Source organism: Pteropus alecto, unplaced genomic scaffold (assembly GCF_000325575.1).
Source record: "Pteropus alecto unplaced genomic scaffold, ASM32557v1 scaffold312, whole genome shotgun sequence".
Taxonomy (NCBI): Eukaryota; Metazoa; Chordata; class Mammalia; order Chiroptera; family Pteropodidae; genus Pteropus; species Pteropus alecto.
In genome coordinates, this window is record NW_006433948.1 from 1,197,503 (window position 1) to 1,213,697 (window position 16,195).

Below are 16,195 nucleotides of genomic sequence, written 5' to 3' on the forward strand. Positions count from 1 at the left end.
AGGCATTCATATGATTGACAAAGCGATCCACCCCCAATAAGTATACATTTGTAATTTTGATTTAAACCGCTAAACTCCCTCCACAGAGGCTGTGCGATTTCCACAGCAGCGATGTATGAGTGTTACTCATTTGACTTTTGACTTTATTCATGACGCTCCTTTTCCATACAGAAGTCTGAGTTTCATGATCTCAAACATATCATCTTTTCCTCTTACCGCTTCCTAATTTCGAGTTATATTTTAAAATCCTTCCGTACTCTAAAATTAGTTTCTAAACACTCCCATTTTTTTCCCTAGAAGTTTTATGGCCCTATTTTTACATTTAAATCGTTGATCTACCTATAATTTACTTGGGTGTTGAGTATGAGCTATGGATGCAGCTTGTTTTTTCCCTAAATGGCTGACCCAAGGTGACCCAACAAACTTCATTAAATGATTCATCTATTTCCCACGAATTTGAAATGCCGTTTTATCAGGTGTGAAACTTCTATATGATCTAAGTCTATTTCTAAACTTTCTGGTCTGTTTCACCGATTTGTCCTTAAAATCATGTACAGTATCACGCCGTTTTAACTACTATAGCTTAGTAACGTGTTATTTTAAAGCTCTAATGAAACTAAACTCCCCTAACTACTCTCCTTTTTGTAATTCCTCTGGTTTTCAAGCTCACTTGTTCTCACAAAGGTCTTTTATAACCAGCTTAACAAAAAAAATGTATTTCCATTTGAACTGAGCTTAATTTACCTATGTACTTCGATGAATTGACATTTGTATATTTCCATCCACTTAAGAACACGGCATGCCTTTCCGTTAGTCTGTCTTCTTTTGCTTTCCTTAGTGATGTTTTTCTTCCTCTACGAAGAACTTACATATTAAGTTTATGCTTAGGTTTTTTCTCTTTTCTATTGCAATTGAAATAGCGTCTTTCCTTCCATTATATATTCTAATTGCCGCCACTTCATGTGAAGGTGATTTCAGGATGCTTTCAGGATGCGTATGGAGCGTAGGGTCTTCCTCTAAAGGCATCTCAAGGATTTAAACCAACGGGGCCCTAGGCTATCGCTCCCTGAGACAGAGCGAGGCAGGACCTCCCCGCCCGGCCAGCCAGCATCAAGGCCGTGGAAACGGGGTGCATCTGCACGCCTTCTCCCCTTGTCTGGGGCTTGAGGACAGAGGCGAGGAACTGCCAGAGCCATGAACTGAGGGGCTCAGGGCAACTGCAAATAACTGGGGCCACGGCCGATCTTCTCTGAGAGGCTGGGTGAGACTGCCTCTCACGGCGAGCGGCTCTTCCCTCGGGAGCAGGACCAGGCCTGCTTAGCGACAGCCGTGTTGGAACAGCCTCCAGCACAGTTCACCCTGATTTCTTTCAGCTCCTCTCAGCCTGCAATGTGAGTTCTATTTAGAGAAAAATCATAGCGAGGTTGACAACCTCTTCCGTCTTTGGTTTTCTGCTTCTAACTTGAGTGGCTGTAAACTAGGGTCCACAGGTGTTTGCTGAAAGATGCGCAGCCAAGTGCACCAGATAGGCTCCCCCATCCCACTGGCCCCCCGTCGCACCGTTCTCCGATCCTTCCGTCCCCCCAAGCCCCGGGCTCCCTAGGGAAGCCAATTACAGTTTATTGCGAGCCTGCATCTCCCAGGTCGGTGAATCCATTTCCACACTGTGGCCTCAATACAGCCTGAAAAGTCTGTGTCTTTTGGCTTTTCCTCTCTGTTGGGTTAGTTGGTTAACCCTTTCTTGTTCCCTGGGCATTTCCTCCTCTCGGATCAGAGTCCTTCCACGCCCTCACATTAACAAACGGGTAACTTCACGATCTTGCTTGGGGTGGGGGGTGCCTTCGAAGAAAGACTGAGGGGCCAGCTGTTTCAAAATCAGGGCATCTGCAGGAAAAGCATCAGTTGGGGACACGTGCTGCGCAGAAACTAGAACCGACTCTGATCTTACGTTGCCTCCTGCCTTCTCTCTCCGCCTCCATTCATTAGCTTTTATTTGCTAGTCTTTTTAGGAGATGCTTTTACAGTCGCTCATGACGACATGTCTGTGCCTCTTCTTCAACCTACGCTGTGTCCAACGTGAGATCAATCCACCCAAAGATGACCCTAGTCCCCAGTGCCACAGTGTTCAAGTGATCTTTAGATGTTTGGACTTTCATCTCCAGCTCCGATAATGGATTCCAGCTGCAGCTACAATAATCCTATGGAACAGTTTCCAAAGATTTCGCTCGAGATTTTTAAACCCACAAAAATGTTCTCCAGCCCCTTCTGTGTGTACCACCTCTGCAGTGATGATGCATTTAATGGTGAAAAAAACAAAACAAACAAACAAACAAACAAAAAAACACAGGAACAGAGGGCTGTCCGCCTTATAAAGAAGTCACTTGCCTTGGTTCCCCGGCCGTGAATGAGGATCACATTTACAGTGTCAGAGACCTAAGGCCCTAACTGAGGGACAGTATGGTCCTTCCGACTGTGAGTCGGAAAGGCCATTGACATAATATAAAAGGTAACACCCAATCTTCCCTGCAAAACTGCTCCTCTCCAGGACTCGCCACCTCAGAGAACAGCCCACCATCCACCTAGAAACCAGGCCGTCATCCGTGATACCGCCCTCCTTCTCACCTTCCATATATCCAACCCATCGCGAAATCCCATTGATGTAAACTCATCAATATCTCTCTAATACCCTTTTCTCCGTCTCCACCCTAACCTATGCCATCATCATCTCGCATGTACTCCTGCATCTACGACCTAACCGGTGTCCCGTTGTCCGTTCTTGCCCATCCTTGATTCACTCTCCAGAGTGCAGGTAGAGTAAGCTCAGGATCACATCGGGTGACTCTTCCTGCTTTATACTCTCCGGTGGTTGAAAGCGCATCTCCCCACCTGGCCTCCAGGCCCTGCGTGCTGGGACGACTACGCAATACCTTCCCAGTCCGCTCACATCTCTGTGTGGTTCGTGTCTTCTTTTCACTCAGTTCTCAAATTAAATGTCACCTCTTCTATGAACATGTCCCTGAGCACGTCGCCAAAAGGAAGACCCCTCTGTTATTCCGTCAGCTGCTGCTTCGTCCCCACAATTTTTAGCACAACTTATCGTTATTTCGTTTGTCCGCTTACGTGCTTTCACCTGCCTCTGGCACTTAAGTCAGGTCCCTGAAGACGGACTCCAAGACAGTCTTGTCTGCCACACTATCCCCGTGCCCAGTGCATGAAAGGTGCTCGGAAAGTGTCTTTTAGCAACTTAAATTTGGACTGAGTCGAGCATTTCCTTATCCCTACCCTCGCCCTTCTTAAGCATCTGGATGAGGATTTTATGAGATTCTTTTCCTAAAGTCTTTACCACGCGTGGTAGGCACTAGCGCTGTTGACCAAATACTGCCGATTCCTCCTTTAAGGCAGCTGGTAGTGCTGCACCTCGCCACCTTCTCTAGAGGCAGCTATGGCCATGTGACTTACTTTGCCACTGTAATATGAGCAGAAGTGAGTGTGTCATTTCTAGTAGAAGCTTTAAGGGCCAAGAGAACAAACTCTCAGATTCTTTTCCCCCTGCCCCAGTGATCAAGAGAATGGCGCTCCATCAGCCTCAGACAGCATCTATGACAAGCAGAGCACCCGGCCAAACCTCCATGGAGGCACGTCATGAAAAGAAATAAGCTTTTCTTGTTATAAGCCACTGGTATTTTAGAGGATGTCAGATACTGCAGCATAATGGCGGCCATCCTCACTAATAATGTGCTATCACTTATCGCTACTGCTAGATTCACAAACACGATTATTTAATGCCATCAACTTCCACTACTGCAGACAACCTCCACTCCAGATGTGCTTATACAGTTCCTGCTTCCCAGTAGACAGAGGAATGTCACCATTTATGACAAAGAAAAGTGACAAAGAAAAGTTCTCAGTGTGGGTCTCGAATATTTTGGAGAGAAGATGTTCTGTATACTAATTACCTCATGGGTGTGGCTGATTGGTCACAAGAGTACCTTCATTGAAAAGAAGGGTAAGAAAAAATAGAAACTGAAGGATAATTATATTGAGAGAGTTACTCAATTCGATAATCGCTCCATATTTACCATGAGCCAGGCGCCGTGCTAAATGGCATTGGATACAGAAAGATGAATCAGAACCAATTCCTCTCCCAAGAACGGAAGGAAGATATTCACAAATATGGATAACTTAATGACAAGTATGCTATAAACAACATATACGTGAGCACTGGTGCTGAGAGTAGTAATTCTGAGAAGGTGGTGTTTGCGTCTAGAACTATAAAGAAACTAAAACAATCTACTCAGTTTCACAAATACTTTCAGAAAGCTACGTAGGTACATGTAAGGCTCTACGAGTCACACTGTTCAGTAATATACAAATCATTTAAAAAACAATTCTTGTCTTCCAAGGACAGCATCCAATGTAGCACTGAAGACGAGTCTATAGATACCTATGATATCAAGGACCGTTGAAGCATCATGAGACACAGATAGTCCCATGAAAGTTCATGAGGAAGAAACCACATTCGATGGGGAGGCCCTGGGAAGAATACAAGAAGTGAGATTTGAGATGGGCCTCGCAAGATGGAAGGATTGCAACAAACAGAGATGAATGGAGGCAAGCACATCCCAGGAAAAAGGACGCCTGAGCAAAAAGGACTGAGGGGGACAGAGCTGAGCGTGGATTTGGAGAACTGTGAGGAGCCCGATTTAGCTTGAAAACAGGATACAAATGGAGGCAGCCGGAGACTAGGCTGGAACCGAAAGCTGGGCGCATAATCTGGAAGACGTTGAAGGTCAGCATGAACATTCTTTTTTAAAAAGTTCACAGTATGAGCAGCCACTTAATATTTCTGAAAAGGAAGGGGCATGATGGGTGCTTTGTTGGAACAGTTCACCTGGAATGAGTATAGGATGAACTAAAGGGAAAAGAGAGAAACAGTTGGGGAGCAGTTTTTGCTTGGGCAAAAAGTAACAAGGATTTGAAATGCAGCAGAGAGAAGGGTAAGAGAAAGGTGGAGATAAATGTCAAAGACACAGCTGAAGGTTAGCCGACCAAACTTGGCCACTTATTAAATGTGAGGCTCATGGGGGAGAGGGAGAGAGAGACAGAGAGACAGAGAGAGAGAGAGAGAGAGAGAGGAAAGAGGAAGGAAGGAAGGAAGGAAGGAAGGAAGGAAGGAAGGAAGGAAGGAAGGAAGGAAGGAAGGGAGGGAGGGCATACAACGTTCTCTAACATGACATACGGGAAAGATTTGCATAGAAAACTCTCTAGAGAAAGAAAGGAAAAGAAAAAGAAAAGCTGTCTTTGAGGCCTCAGGTCTGGCCAGCTGGCAGGCTGAGGACACCATTAACCAAAATAAGGAAGTCAGCCGGCCGTGGGGAAAATGCTTAGCTCGGTTTTGACTCAGAACGACAAAGTAAATGATGACTGAATGTCAGTATAAATCAAATCATTAAACCCCAGGTGTAAAGAAATCCCGTTGCCCAGTACAAGTTAGCACTCCACCAAGAACGAGAACCCAAAGGAACAAGCCCTGAGAAGTTATTCACAGGAGTGCTTGTAAGACCAGGTTTGCAAATCGTTCTACAAATTTTCATAACAAAAAGGGCCAAGACGGGTTCCACATATGGCCAGTAGATTTTAAAGTTGGAAAATTCATTGACCACCATGGACTTGCTCCCTGAGAAAAACACACATTAGCACATACTCACATATTAAAATAGAAAAAAAAAATGGAGGGGGAGAGAGTGTTTCCACAAAATTCCTAATAGAGAATTTTAATTATACAGAAGTATCTGAAGTAAAGGTTCAACATTTTGGTAGCCTGCCTAGAAGACAGGAAGTTGAACAAGCCAGCACTAAATCACCAGCGGGCGAGGTGGGAAGATGCTGAAGGAAACAAAGCCAAAGACAGAGAATTAAGATACAGCCTCAGCTGCCACTGTCACCATATGCTGCTTAGGAAAGGGGCACAGCTGCAGAATAGCTCAAGTCTGCGATGCCAGCAGGACACCGTTTATTCAGGAATCTATGGCTTCGGGAGCTTGTCTTAGACGCTTTCACACTGCTAGCTTCAGAGCCCAGATACAGAACCAGTGTCAAGTGCCTTTCAGTGTATTCAGCAGAAGAGAATAGAGAGATGATCCTTAAAAGGCGAAAGGGCACCAAATAAATTAAAACCCAAATCGAAAATCCTCAAATCCTGACAGGAACTGAAATACAAAAATTATATGCCTTTTTTTAACTGTCACCCTTCCCTACAGATCAGCAATTTCCTTGTGTGTCTGTAACTGTGTGTTCTTTTTGGAGGTGTTGATGTTGAAATGATATCTGCTTCAAATCTGCAGAAATCTAAGGGGGTGAGCTCAGTGCTCAACAACTAAATCGAAGACCAATTGTGCCTTTCAAGTGTAAAAGGGACAAGTCCCTATCACTGACCCGGTGCTGTGGAGACTCGCAGAGCTGTGGCAGTTGGTATATGCCGCTCATGAGAACAAGGCACAGGAGTAGTAATGAGTCTCAGCTGAGGCACCACTCTGACCCTACGAAGTCACAAACTGTACCAGGCATACTGCTTGTTGGGCGGGGCATTTCTGGAGCAAGGGGGACAGCTGTACCGCTTAGGTCCCACGGAAATTCTGAAAGAGAAGTACATCATTTACAACAGCCGAGACATGGAAACAACCCAACTGTCCACGACAGATGACTGGATAAATGTTTATAGGTGTACATATAAATGATGGAATACTACCCAGCCATAAAAAAGGTGAAATATTACTATTTGCAATGACATGGATGGATCTTGAGAGGATTATGCCAAGTAAAATAAGTCAGATGGGAAAAGCCAAAAATGATATGATTTCACTCATATGTGAAATCTACCACAAAAAGTAACAAACAAACCAACAAAACAAAAACAAACTCATAGATACAGACAATGGGATGGTGGTTACCAGAGGGGAAAGGGGGTGGGGAAAGACGGTCAGATATGTGGTGACAGAAGGAAACTAGACACTGGATGAGCAGCACACGAGAGAGTACGCAGGTGTCGAATTACACCTGAAATTCACCTGAAAATTACATCATGCTGGTAACCAGTGTTACCTTAATAAATTTAATTAATTAGTTAAATATAAAAGAGAAGTGTTACAATCACATCTGAGGTGCTCTGGAGGGATGACACACGTAGGGGAATAAAGGTGGAAATGAGATACTGCAGGGGTCCCCAACCCCCAGGCTGCAGATCAGTAATGGTCCGTGGCCTGTGAGGGACTGGGCTGCATAGCAGGAGGCGAGCGGTGCGCAAGCGAGCGAAGCTTCATCTGTATCTGCAGCCGCTCCCCAGCGCCAGCATCACCGCCTCGGCTCCACCTCAGATCATCAGGCATTAGAGTCTCAGAGGAGCACCAGCCTCTGGTGCCAAAACGGTTGCGGACCGCTTTGGAGACACTGGATGCGGAGTCAGAAGACCCAGATTGAAGTCTCAGCTTTACAACTGGATAACTTTGTATATTTAAGTCATTTCTCTTCTTTATCTGGAAAGCAAGGTATGACAGGGAATGACAACAACCATATCTGTTTCAAAGAATTGGCATGAGATGCAAACATGATCATAAAAGTGATGCATATTAGTTACTTTGAAATAACAAAGTGCTATATAAATGGACAACGTTTGCTTATCCGTTTCCGCTCGTTACAGTTTCTGAGATTATTTTCTTTCTTCTCTATCCTGGCACAGCCGCACACCTGTATTATAGCTGAGCTCAGACCTGTGCACACCTGGGATGAGCCCGAATGAATCCCCACACTGTGGGAAGGAGAAGCTGCTGCAGAATAAGCTCCTTCAGGTCTCGGTGGTAGGTGGTTTCACAGAGCGTGCAAGCAACCTGAGGTGAGTGAGTGCAAAGGAAAGGCAGTGTCCACATTCCCATTTTTGTCTTGTAATTCATTTATGTTCATCTTTCATCCACGAGATGCTTCGTAAACTTTTAGGACATAGCGGGCTAAGGGAAGCAGCAATAGGCTATTACATAAAGAGTACTGATCCAATGATAATTAAATATGATTCATAATTCCAGACTGGTTCCTAGACCAGAAAACAAAGAGCTATAAAGGACATTATTAGGACACTTAGAGAAATCGGGATATGGACTTTCTATATTAATAGTATCATATCAGCGTTAAATATCCTGATTTGACAGGTGAACTATGGGTATGTAATAAAGAACCTTGTCATTGGGAAATACACACCGAAAGATCCAAGGGAAAGTGTCCCGATGTATGCAACGTAGTCTCAAAGGGTTCAGGAAAAATAATAATAGGTAAAAAATTCAGGGACAGAAAAAGGCTAATGTACAAAAAAGTTAACCATCATTGAATCTGAGGGAAGGCTAGACAGCGTTCTTGTACTATTTTTGAAACTTCCCCGTAGGTTTGAAAGTACTTGAAAAATAAACGATTTTTTAAAAAATAATTAATGGTTTAGAAATCAATAGACCTGAGTTCTAGCATCATGTGGCTCCTGGGCAAGTCGCCTGGCATCTTTCGGTTCAGTGTCCCCAGATGGTAAAATGGGGGTAACGATGCATGACTGCCCTACCTCCTTTCGAGAATTGTAAAACGCAAAGCATAGTAAGCATACCCATGTGGAAGATGTGAAAATACCAAAAGCTTTAGTCAAAAGACAAGATTTAAATCCTATGCTCTGCCACATATATGAATAGATTGCATTGATCATATCTTAAGCCTTAGTACTTCCATCTGGAACATGATAGCTGTTCTAAGGGGAAGTTCATAGTGACACAGGTCTACCTTGAGAAACAAGAAAAGTCTCAAATAAACAATCTATCTTTACAACTGAAGGAGCTAGAAAAAGATCAAACAAAGCCCAAAGTTAGTAGAAAGAAGGAAATAACAAAGATCAGAGCAGAAATAAATAAAATAAAAACTAAAAAGACAATAGAAAAGATCAATGAAATCAAGAGCTTTTTTTGAAAAGATAAACAAAATTGACAAACCTTTAGCTAGACTTACCAAGTGAAAAATAGACAGGGCTAAAATAAATGAAAGAAGACATTACAGCTGATAGTACAGAAATACAAAGGATCATAAGAGACAACGAAGAACAATTACACCCCACCAAATAGAACGACCAACAAGAAATGGATAAATTCCGAGAAATATACAATCTCCCAAGACAGAATCATGAGGAAATAGAAAATCTGAAGACTGATTACTAGTAAGGAGACTGAATCAATCAAAAAACTCCCAAGAAAAGTCTAGGACCAGACATCTTCACGGGCGAATTCTACAAAACATTCAAAGAAGAATTAATGCCAATTCTTCTCAAACTCTCCTAAAAAATTGAAGAGGAGAGAATACTTCCAAACTCATTTTCTGAGGCCAGCATTACCCTGATACAAAAAAAAAAAAAAAAAAACCAAAAAGATGTCACCAAAAACAGAAAATTACAGGCCAATATCACTGATGAACACAGATGCAAAAGATCCTCAACAAAATACTAGCAAACTGAATTCAACAACATATTAAAGGATCATATACCATGACCAAGTGGGATTTATTCTAGAGATGCAAGGAAGATTCGACATCTGCAAATCAGACGATGTGATACAGCACGTTAACAAAACGAAGGATAAAAATCACATGATCCTCTCAACTGATGCAGAAGCACTTGACAAAATTCAACATCCATTTATAATAAAAACTCTCAACAAAGTGGGGTATTAGAAGGAACACACCTCAACATAATCAAAGCCATTTATGACAAGCCCACTGCTAACATCATATTCAACGGCGAAAAGCTAAAACCTTTTCCTCTAAGATCAGAAACAAGAGGAGGATGCCCACTCTCATCACTCTCATTCAAAATAGTATCGGAAGTCTTAGAACAATTGGGCAAGAAAAAAATAATAAAAGGCATTCGAATGGGAAAGGAAGAAGCAAAACTGTTACTACCTGCAGATAACATGATTTTATGTATAAAAACCTCTGAAGACTCCACCAAAAACGATTAGAACTAATAAATGAATTCAGTAAACTCTCAATCTAAAATCAATATACAAAAAACTGTTATGTTTCTATACACTAAAAAAATAAACTATCAGAAAGAGAGTTTAAGAAAACAATCTCATTTGCAATCATATCGAAATGAAAAAAAAAAAAAATACCTGGGAGTAAATTTAACCAAGGAGGTAAAAGACCTGTACACTGAAAACTACAAGACACTGATGAAAGAAATCGAAGACATCACAAATGATGGGAAGATATTCAATTTTCATGAATTATTGTTAAAATATCCACAGTATCTGAAGCAACATACAGATTCAGTGCAATTCCTATCAAAATATAATTGGCATTTTTCACAGCAATAGAACAGAATTTTGTACGGAACCATGAAAGACGCCAAATAACCAAAGCAATCTTGAGAAATAAGAACTACATTACAAGGCTTTGGTAATCGTAACAGCATGGTACCGGCATAAATACAGAGACATAGATCAATGGAACAGAATAGAGAGCCCAGAAATAAATCCACGTATATATGGTCAATTAATTTACAACATAATTGGCAAGAATGTACAATGGGGAAAGGACACTCTCTTCAATCAATGGTGTTGGGAGAACTGGATAGATGTGTGCAAAAAAATGAAACTGGACCACTTTCTTATACCATATGGAAAAATTAACTAAAGATGGATTAAAGAATTGGATGTAAGATATGAAACCAAAAAAACTCCTAGAAGAAAACACAGGTGTTAGTCAGCTCCTTGACATCAGTCTTGGTGATAATTGTTTGGATCTGACTCCAAAAGCAAAGGCAACAAAAGCAACAATAAACAAATGGGACTCCATCAAACTAAAGAGCTTCTACACAGCAAAGAAAATCATCAACAAAAGTGAAAAGGCAACCTACTAAATGGGAGAAAATAGTTGCAAATCATGTATCTGATAAGAGATTAATATCCAAAATATATAAAGAACTCATATAAATCTACAGCAAAAACAAAAACAAAAAACAAAAAACAACAACCACCCATTGGATAAATGGGAAGAGGATTTGAACAGTCTTTTTTCCAAAGAGGATATACAGATGGCCAACAGATACATGAAAAGATGCTCGACATCACTAATCATCAGGGAAATGCAAATCAAAACCACAAGTAGACATCACTTCGCACCTGTTAGAACGGCCGTTATCGAAAAGACAAGAAACAATAAGCGTTGGCGAGGATATGGAGAAGAGGGAACCCTCACACGCTGTAAATTGAAATGTAAATCGGTTCAGCCAGTATGGAAAACAGTACGAAGGTTCCTCAAAAATTTAAAATAGAACCATCATATGATCCAGTAATTCCACTTCTGGGTATTTATCCAAAGAAGAAAACACAAATTTGAAAAGATATCTGCACCCCCACGTTCACGGTATCATTATTTATAATAGCCAAGATATGGAAACAACCTAAGTGTCCATCAATGAATGAAGATGTGATACACGCACACACACGCGCAATGGGATACTATTCAGCAATAAAAAAGAATGAAATCTTGCCATTTGTGATACTATGGTTGGACATCGAGGACACTGTGCTGAGTGAAATAAGTCAGACAGAGAAAGGCAAATATCATATGATCTCACTTATGATCTCACTTATGTGGAATCTAAATAAACAAAAACAAAAGAAGTTCACAGATACAGATGACAGATTCGTGGCTGCCAGAGAAGGGACGTGGGGTGTGGGCAAGGTGGACGAAGGGGGTTAAAAGGTACAAACTTCCAGTTATGAAATAAATAAGTCATGGGAATGTAATCTACAGCGTGGCGACTAGAGTTAATAATACTGTGTCACATATTTGAAAGTTGCTAAGAGAACAAATCTTAAACCACGTCAACGCATTCAACGCCAGTGAACTGGACACTTAAAAATGGCAGCCAAGGTAAATCGTATCTTATGTATATTCTACCACAATTAAAAATAAATTTAAAATTATTTCTCACACTCTTTTAAACATACCTCTTTTCTGACCCCATAAGGCGAGTTGAAGAAGAGAAGACAATTTTTTCTTTTTTTTAGGCGAGGCAACCCTCGGTTGACCTCACAGATTGCAAGGACCTTGTCAGCTTAAATCCCTTATTTTTTTTTTTAATTTTTACGCCTCCAGCACCTGGTCTTCCTAGGCGGTCTCCCATCCAAGTACTAACCAGGCCCGACCCTGCTTAGCTTCCGAGATCAGACGGGATCGAGCACGTTCGGGGTGGCGTGGCCGTAGACGAGAAGACAATTTTAGAAACTGAGAAGACCTTGTCTAAAACAGGAGAAAGAAATCTAGGAGGCCCTTCTGGGCTGTGCATGTGAGACCCGAGGGGGCTGGAAATCAACCAAGCCTGGCTTTCCATGTGGCAGTGTTCGTTTTATTGTCCAGTATCAATCCTTGAAGCCTTTCTTCGTTTATCAAGTTCCAGAAGCATCTAAAGGCAGTCCATGTGTCAGGTCAGGAACCAGAATTCCCGGGACCCGCTCCCACTCTGGCCGAGGCTCCAGACCGTCACAAAGCGCTGCTGCGGGGACTCAAGGCCAGACAGGAAGCCGTGGGAGAGGAAAGACAAACACGCCAAACAGCCCGCCATGTATGTGCGATGATTCGTATGCAACGTGTTCAGGCCCAGTGCTCAACAGACCCTGTTTATGTATTTCTTCTGGGCTTTCTAAATCACATCTGCAAAACTGGGGCGCAGTGAGAAGTTCAGAAAGAGGCCAGCTTTCTAGAGACAGAGGATATCTGTATATCGGGGCCAGGATTTTACACACAGCTCCATTAATGCGCATTAGCCCTGCCCTGTGGCCTTGTCTATCAGAATGACCAACGTTAATTAACGCCAAGTCCCTCGGGAATGCAGGCAGAGTCCAGGATTCGGGGCCGCGGACAGAGACATACCCTCTACGCCCACACCCGCACATCAACTGCTACTGTGCTGTCTCCCAAGCCAACGCCATCTGCCTATAAAAGCCACGCTACAGCCACCCATTCTCCTCCACCTCCCCACCCAGGCCCCTGCGTTCAACCTCAGCTCCGATGCAGACAAAAATAGGGTCCCCCCTTTTGCTGCAATTTCAACAACTATGAAACCTTAGATAAGACAGTGTACCGTGAACTGCCATATGGCAGTCCGATTGTGTTTTAGCCCACTGTTCTCATTTTTGGAGAATCAAATCACCAGCTGGTATGGGGGAAAGAAGTCTCTCTACAACATATCGCACACTATGCACGAGGCGAGAGAAACGAAGGACTGTAAAGGAAGGAATCTGTGTAAGAACAAGGCGGGGGACCAGCTTCCATTACGGATGAGGCCACGGTCTCTCTGACTTCACCCTTGGATAAGCCGCCTAACTGTTCTGGGTCTCAATTTATCTGCCGTAAATAGGATCTCATTACTCATTGAAACAAAATATTCAGAGAATACCGAGGATCAGGTACTAGGTTAGGCACCTGGACCGAACCTAGAGAGTGTGCCAAGATCACAGTCAAGGGCACCACAAGTAACGATGCCAACGAATCAATAAAAAATAAAAGAATAACAATGTTAATATTTTTCAAATGATTATGACAGAAAAGGAGACCAAGGCCGGGCACACTGACACCTTCTGTGGGAGTTAAGCTGCTTTTTTTTTTTTCTTTTTGAGAAAATGATTTTATTTTGTTTGGATATATACCCAGAAGTGGGAGTGCTGGATGGTAGTATTATTTTTAATTTCTCGTGGAACCTCACTGTTTCCCAGGGGCCACATCATGAAGTTGCTTTTATGTGCTATCCCAGAAGGCTTTCTGATCAGTCCCTGTTCACCGTCGTGGGGGTGCCTGCAAGGCTGTGTGACGGAAAGCAATATATGACTCACGGTCCTTTGCTTTCCTCTTTGTAAAATGATTCTGGAATTCTCAAGGAATGATCCACATCCTAACTCCGACCAAGTTATCGATTACTACGTTTTAAGTTTATTCATGGCATAAATACTGCCATAAATATGTTCCTTAAATATATACTTAGACAGCAGAGACTAACATTTATTAAGAGCGCGTAACCTGTAAATACGCTATTTCATTAATACACTCAGTGACCAAGGTTGGCATTGGCATCTCCACTTTTAGTTAGAGAAACTGAGACATTAAGAGGCTGGTGGCTTGCAAAATGCCACTCAACTAGTCAGTGTCAGATGTGGAATTATAATCCGGGCCTGTGTGCCTGCAACGCCAATGCTAACTGCCGCAACATGCCACTGTCCTACGCCATGTCATTCCTCACTGATGAGCTTGATTTCCTAGAGAGAGAATATGCTGAGGCCTGAGCTCGGTAACATCACTTCAACCAAGACTTTTTAACTGCTTTAGTCCTAAGTGCCCTTCAGGTGAAATTGCAAGAAATATTAGGAGACTTAATTAAAGCCCTGGGGTCCAAAAGTCATATCTTGCCTGATTCTGGAGGCTGGAAAACACAGGCGTTAACTGCATGCCCTCCCCCCAGGCCCCTTCTAACACTATAATTCTGATTCTCTTTGCCCTGCTTACATACGGGAACCTGTAGTTAGTTATTCTCTAAAACTAGATTTCAGAAGCCAGATTGCTCCATTTTGGTAAAGATACTACAAATCACATGAAATAGCATCTAGCAACTGCAATACTTTTAAAACTCCTAGTAAATCAGACCAAAATAATCCTATCAAAACACCAAAATCGCAGCAATCACTCACGAATAAATAAGAATCAGGGAAGCTGAGAGGTACACCCGTTCATATTTCGTTTCTTTAGACCTCAGTGAAATATTATCTGAGAAAGCCTGACTGGGCAACGTGCCCTGTTATAACGTTTGTGGTGCCCATCCCAAAGAAATTTAATCTGTCAAGGAAAAAAAAAAGGCTCTTGTTATCTTATGACAAATAATAGATCAGAAATCATGGGTTTCCCTTCCAGCAGAGACATAGATGACTCAATATACCATATACCTTAAGGCTTACTATACCAGCTCAAAATTTAAAACCAATAAATGCGTGCAAACAACTCAGTGACTTTGTAAAATATCCCTGTGACCCTCTATAATAGAAAAGAGGAACCGGATTTGTGACCATATGCAGAAAGACAATCAAAAAGGGTGAACTAGAGAAATAATAAGTTTCTGGATGGGTCGTTGGGGAAACCAGAACCCCTGGATGATGGCTTCCTGAGACCAGAGCCAAGACTGTGTCAGGCGCTGGGCTAGGCACCAGGGATGTGTCGCTGATGGTGAAGACTTTGCCCATTCAAACAGGAAAACACTTAGGGGCACCGTACGGATTCTAAGCCCTCATTATAAAAGAGGAGAAGGCTATTTCCAAAACCACTTCTTTGCATACCTCTCACACAAACCCTGCTGACGCTGGACAAAAACGAGAAGGTCCAAGGAACACTCAAGAAACTCCATGTCTTGCCCTATGCCCCAAGAGCCAATTAATGTTGCACAGTTTTGTCCTTGAGGGCCGTCTGTCCAGCTCTGCCAGCTTAGCGCAACAGCAGCCATAGACATCATGTAAACAAAATGTGTGTGGCTATGTGTTGATAAAATGTTACTTATGAAGTCAGGTGTTATTGACGACAACACAGGATTTGGTCCGTGTAAGCAGACATCTTTGAGAAATCAAGTTACTATCCCTTATCTCCTCTCCCATCTGCCCGGGGCTCCTGAGAAGGAGCAAAGAGCAAAGGTTCAAAGCCAGAACGTTTCCCTCAATTATTTATTCTCAAAGTTAGAGGCTACAACCACTTCAAAATAAACCCTATTCCACTTACTTCTACTTGTCACCATTAGAAAATAAAAGTCTTTGCTGGGCCCATAGAGCTCTGCCTTCTCTGCTGTGCCAATGGGATGACTGTCATTAAACGTCACGTTTGTAATTAAACATGATGTTATTAACTGCTGCCTGACGCAGGAACTCAGAGCAACCCATAAGAAACATCAAAGCCACAATGGGCCAGCAGCCATCAGAACGCCTGGAAGCTCCTGGGGGGTCACTCTTTAGGAAAGGCTACTAAGTCCTTGACGGTGAGAGCACTATCTGAAGAAAAAACAAAGCTCTCCCTGCGGAGAAGAACTGCCGAGCAACTACCTCCTGCCCAGTAGCCGGTTCGATGCTCCCGTGTGCCAGATCCTGCT

At 42.6% G+C, this 16,195-nt stretch overlaps 1 protein-coding gene and 1 pseudogene across 4 annotated transcripts in view; both read right to left on the bottom strand.

The window, feature by feature from the left end:
* The window catches only part of OPHN1 (oligophrenin 1), a 240,962-nt gene that overhangs the window by 211,832 nt on the left and 12,935 nt on the right, over nucleotides 1-16,195 (bottom strand). The window lies entirely within an intron of this gene.
* Nucleotides 12,169-12,287, bottom strand: LOC112477165 (annotated as a pseudogene).